Raw genomic sequence first — 5456 nt, forward strand, 5'->3', positions numbered from 1 at the left:
TGAAAGAGGAAAGATTTAAAAGTGTCCTAAGGGGTAACTTTTTCATGCAGAGGGTGGTGCATTTATGGAATGAGCTGCCAGAGGAAGTGGTGGAGGCTGGTACAATTATAACATTTAAAAGGTGTCTGGCTAGGTACATGAATAGGAAGGTTTAAAGGGATATGGGCCAAATGTTGACAAATGGGACTAGATTAATTTAGGATATCTGGTTGGCATGGATGAGTTGGACCAGAGGATCTGTTTCTGTGCTATACAGCTCTATAACTCGGCGACTCTAAATCGGCCAATGGAATGAGGAGTGGCAGAAGGAGTTTAATTTGGATAAATATAAGTTATTGCCTTTTCACAAAACAAGCAAGGGCAGGGCTTATACAATTGAAGGCAGTGCCCTAGGCGGTGTTGTAGAACAGAGAGACCTAGGGGTTCAGGTACATAATTCTTTGAAAGTTGCATCATAGGTAGGCAGGGTGGTTAATAAGGCATTTAGCACATTGTTTCCATTGCTCAGATCATTGAGTCTTGGTGTCAGGTGTCATGTTGAGGTTGTAGACAATGTTGGTGAAGCCTCATCTGGAATACTATGTGCAGTCCCTGTCATAGAAAAGGTGTTAATAAACTGGAGAGAGTTTGGAAGAGATTTACCGGGATGTCACTGGAACGGAGGGTTTGGGTTATAACGAGAGGCTGGATAGGCTGGGACTTTTTTCACTGGAATGTAGGAGGTTGGAGGAGACTTTGTCAAGGTTTATAAAATCACAAGGAGTACAGGTAAGGTGACTAGTAAAGGTCTTTTCCCCGGGGTTGGGAAGTTTATACCGAGGCATATTTTTAAGGTGAGAGGAGAAAGATTTTAAAAAGGACAATCCTTTTTACTTAAAGTATGGTTTGTGTGTAGAATGAGTGCCAGAGGAAGTGGTGGATTGTGAGTACAGTTACAACATTTAAAAGACATTTGGATAAGTATATGAATAGGAACGGTTTGGATGGATATGGGCCAGGAGCAGGCAGGTGGCACTAAGTTAGTTTGGGAACATGGACGAGCTGGACCAAAGAGTCTGTTCTATGACTCTGTAACCCCTTCCATTTACAACCCACTTCAATCAAGAGACCCAACACGAAGTGAAATAGGATTGGCAAAAAAAATGAGAACGCACAGACAATTTGTGATGTCAGTGTGTCACTGGCTCCTGAATAGAGGGTAGAGCTGAAGGGGAATGCTGTCACTCTGTCTGTTGTAGCCCTGGGACCAGGCATGCACCAAGTGATTCACCACATTTAGTTGTGGATGGACAGGATTAGCACAGAATTACATCACCGAGCTGGCTCAGGGAGATGAATGGCCACCTTCTGTTCCTGAGTAAAAGCAGCTGTAGGAGGTCTTGTTGACACAGCCCTGTTCCGAAAACAAACTCAAGTTGTTAAATGGTTCCAACATGACATCCTCCTGTTGCCTGGAGCAGCCTTGAGAGGGCAGAAAGACCTCACCTGGTCCAATGCTACCAGCTCAAGGAAGTGAATGGCCTCCTTCTGTTCCTTCGAAACAGGCTCAAAGGCCGAATAAAAACCAAATGAATGGCGGATGCTGTAAATCAGAGACAAAAACAGAAATTCGTGGAAAAGTTCAGCAGCTCTGGCAGCATCTGTGGAGAGAAATCTGAGTTAATGTTTTAGGTCAAATAACCTTTCCTCAGAACTGTTAGTGGCTGGAAAAATGTCAGTTAATACGCAGGACAGAGGGTGGGGGTGGGGTAGAATAAACTCTGGCTCCTTTGTAACAGTCTGAGAGGAACTAAATGGCTATTTCCATTTTTTATTCACTTATTGAATATGGGTACCTCTGGCTGCCCAGCATTTACTCTCCATCCCTAGTTGCCCCTGGAGAAGGTGGGGGTGAGCGGCCTTCTTGAACTGCTGCAGTCCATGTGCTGTAGCTTGACCCACAATGCCCTGAGGGAGGGAATTCCAGGATTTTTACCCAGCGACAGCGAAGGAACGGTGATATATTTCCATATCAGGGCAGTGAGTGGCTCAGGGGGGAACTTTCAGGGGCTGGTGTTCCCATGTATCTCCTGCCTTTGTCCTTCCAGATGGAAGTGGCCATGGGTTTGGTAGGTGCTGTCTGAGGATCTTTGGTGAATATCCGCAGTGCATCTTGTAGATAGTACACACTGCTGCTACTGAGGGGTTGTCGGTTAGCTCAGTTGGTTGATGATGCACAGTGACACCAACAGTGTGGGTTCAGTTCCCATCACTGGCTGAAGTTACTGTGAAGGACTCTCTTTCCCATTCTCCCCCCCCTCATCTGAGACGTAGTGACCCTTATGTTCACCGATGCCAATCAGTTTCTCTCTCTAATGAGAATGCAGCCCTGTGGTCCACTGGGATTATGGTGACTTTATCTTTAATCAGTGTTGGTGGTGGAGGGAGTTCAATGTTTGTGGAAATGGTATCAATCAAGCGGGCTGCTTTATCCTGGATGGTGTCGAGCTTTTTGAGTGTTGTTGGAGTTACACCCATCCAGGTCAATGGGGAATGTTCCATCACACTCTTGACTTACAGATAGTGGTCAAACTTGGGGGAGTCAGGAGATGAGTTACTTGCCACAGTACTAATAGCCGCTGGCCTGCTCTTGTAGCCAATGTGGTGAGTCCAGTTGAGTTTCTGGTCAGTGGTAACCCTCAGGATGTTGATAGAGGGGGATTCAGTGACAGTAACACATTGAATGTCAAGGGGGCAGTAGTTAGATTGTCTCTTATTGGTGATGGTCATAGCCTGGCATTTGTGTGGAGTAAATGTCACTTGCCACTTGTCAGCCCAAGCCTGGATATTGTCCAGAACACACTGCATGTGAACATGGACTGCTTCAGTACCTGAGGAATTTTGAATAATGCTGAATATCGTGTAATCATCGGTGAACATCCCCAGTTCTGACCTTATGATGGAGGGAAAGTCATTGATGAAACAGCTGAAGGTGGTTAGGCCGAGGACACCACCCTGAGGAACTCTTGTAGAGATGCCCTGGAGCTGAGATGATTGAACTCTCACAACCATGACCATCTTCCTATGTGTCAGGTATGACTTCAGTTTGCCCCCTGATATCCATTGATTCCAGTTTAGCCAGGGCTCCTTGATGCCACACTCGGTTGAATGCAGCCTTGATGTCAAGAGCTGTCGCTCTCACCTCACCCTCTGGAATTCAGCTCCTTTGTCCATGTTTTTACCACAGTTGTAATGAAGTCCAGAATTGAAAACAGAAATTGCTGGAAAACCTCAGCAAGTCTGGCAGCATCTGTGGAGAAAAATCAGAATTAACATTTCATTTCAAGTGGACTTCCTCAGAACTGTAATGAGGTCAGGAGCTGAGTGGCCCTGGCGGAACCCAAACTGGGCTCAACTGAGCAGGTTATTGCTGAGCAGGTGCTGCTTGATAACTCTGTTACTGACACCTTCCATCACTTTACTGATGGTAGAGAGGAGACTGATGGGGTAGTAATTGGCCGGGTTGGGTTTGTCCTGCTTTTTGTGTACAGGACATACTTGGACAATTTTCCATATTGTCAGGTAGATGCCAGTGTTGTAGCTGTACTGGAACAGCTTGGCTAGGGGAGCGACAAGTTCTGGAGCACAAGTCTTCAGTGCTATTGCCGGAATGTTGTCAGGGCCCATAGCCTTTGCAGTGTCCAGAGTCTCCAGCCGGTTCTTGATATCACATGGAGAAAGAGGCTGGAGTGGAGATGAATGGGCCCCTCCCGCTCATGCGCAATTACCTTAAGAGAATGAAGGGCCTTCTCTTGTTACTTTGGAACAGACTCGATGGCCCAAATGGCAGCCTGCTATTCCAATGTAACAGGCACAAGAAGGGCTAAATGGACCGCCTCTTCTTCCCATGAAACAGGCTGGCCTCCTCCTATACCTGTGTGAGAAATTAAAGGGACAGAATGGTTTACTCCTGTTCTTGTGCGATTGCTTCAAGTCAAGCTGTGTGATTTCTACCTGTTCCTTTGTCACAGGCTGGAGTTGGGCTAATGGTCTCCTCCAATTCAAGCCGAACATGCTCTTTGGGCCAAATGGTTTCCTCCTGTTCCTCTGGAACAACCTCACCAGGTCTATTGATCTCTTCCTGTTCCTGTCTAACAAATGCCAAGGACAAAATAGCTTCCTCCTGTTCCTGTGCTCCCACTTCCCAGTGAAGTAACTAAAGCCTGAAGAAAGCCATTTTATTTTCCCTCACCAGTGACTGTGAGCCATGCAACTAGGAGACTTTGTGGGTAATATGTACCATTTAGTTGTTTCTCAACAGATGAGTAAAAAGCAGCTGCAGAAGGGAGATTAAAGAACAGAAATTCCTGACAATCAATGATCCCTGTGAACTGGAACTGCCTTCCCAAACTGTCCCCACACCCATGACACCAATATGTTTTTCTCTGTATGTTTGCAAGGGTTGGGGGCTGGGATTTAGGTAGGGTTTAGTACGTTAACTGGGTAGGATTTGTATTGATGTAGTCATTTAGCTATGTTTAGAATAGAACATTACATTATAGCACAGTACAGGCCCTTCGGCCCTCGATGTTATGCCGACCTGTCATACCGATCTCAAGCCCATCTCACCTACACTATTCCATGTACGTCCATATGCTTATCCAATGACGACTTAAATGTACCTAAAGTTGGCAAATCTACTACCGTTGCAGGCAAAGCGTTCCATTCCCTTACTACTCTCTGAGTAAAGAAACTACCTCTGACATCTGTCTTATATCTTTCACCCCTCAATTTAAAGCCATGCCCCCTCGTGCTCGCCATCACCATCCTAGGAAAAAGACTCTCCCTATCCACCCTATCTAACCCTCTGATTATTTTATATGTTTCAATTAAGTCACCTCTCAACCTTCTTCTCTCTAATGAAACAGCCTCAAGTCCCTCAGCCTTTCCTCGTGAGACCTTCCCTCCATACCAGGCAACATCCTAGTAAATCTCCTCTGCACCCTTTCCAAAGCTTCCACATCCTTCTTATAAGGCGGTGACCAGAACTGTACACAATACTCCAAGTGCGACCGCACCAGAGTTTTGTACAGCTTCACCATAACCTCTTGGTTCCAGAACTCGATCCCTCTATTAATAAAAGCTAAAACACTGTATGCCTTCTTAACAGCCCTGTCAACCTGGGTGGCAACTTTCAAGGATCTGTGTACATGGACACCGAAATCTCTCTGCTCATCTACACTACTAAGAATCTTACCATTAGCCCAGTACTTTGCCTTCCGGTTACTCCTACCAAAGTGCATCATCTCACACTTGTCTGCATTAAACTCCATTTGCCACCTCTCAGCCCAGCTCTGCAGCTTATCTATGTCTCTCTGCAACCTACAGCATCCTTCGTCACTATCCATAACTCCACCGACCTTAGTGTCGTCTGCAAATTTACTAACCCATCCTTCTACGCCCTCATCCAGGTCATT

General features: G+C 45.9%; 1 long non-coding RNA gene across 1 annotated transcript; it reads right to left on the bottom strand.

Annotated features, from left to right (window-relative positions):
• Positions 1 to 1508: 1508 nt before the first annotated feature.
• LOC132206075 (uncharacterized) lies at positions 1509 to 3904 on the bottom strand. The gene is made up of 3 exons (XR_009442805.1): positions 3768 to 3904; positions 2933 to 3289; positions 1509 to 1640 (listed from the first exon to the last, which is right to left on the bottom strand). It is a non-coding gene; the product is annotated as an uncharacterized LOC132206075 (long non-coding RNA).
• Positions 3905 to 5456: the final 1552 nt, after the last annotated feature.

Source organism: Stegostoma tigrinum, chromosome 30 (assembly GCF_030684315.1).
Source record: "Stegostoma tigrinum isolate sSteTig4 chromosome 30, sSteTig4.hap1, whole genome shotgun sequence".
NCBI lineage: Eukaryota > Metazoa > Chordata > Chondrichthyes > Orectolobiformes > Stegostomatidae > Stegostoma > Stegostoma tigrinum.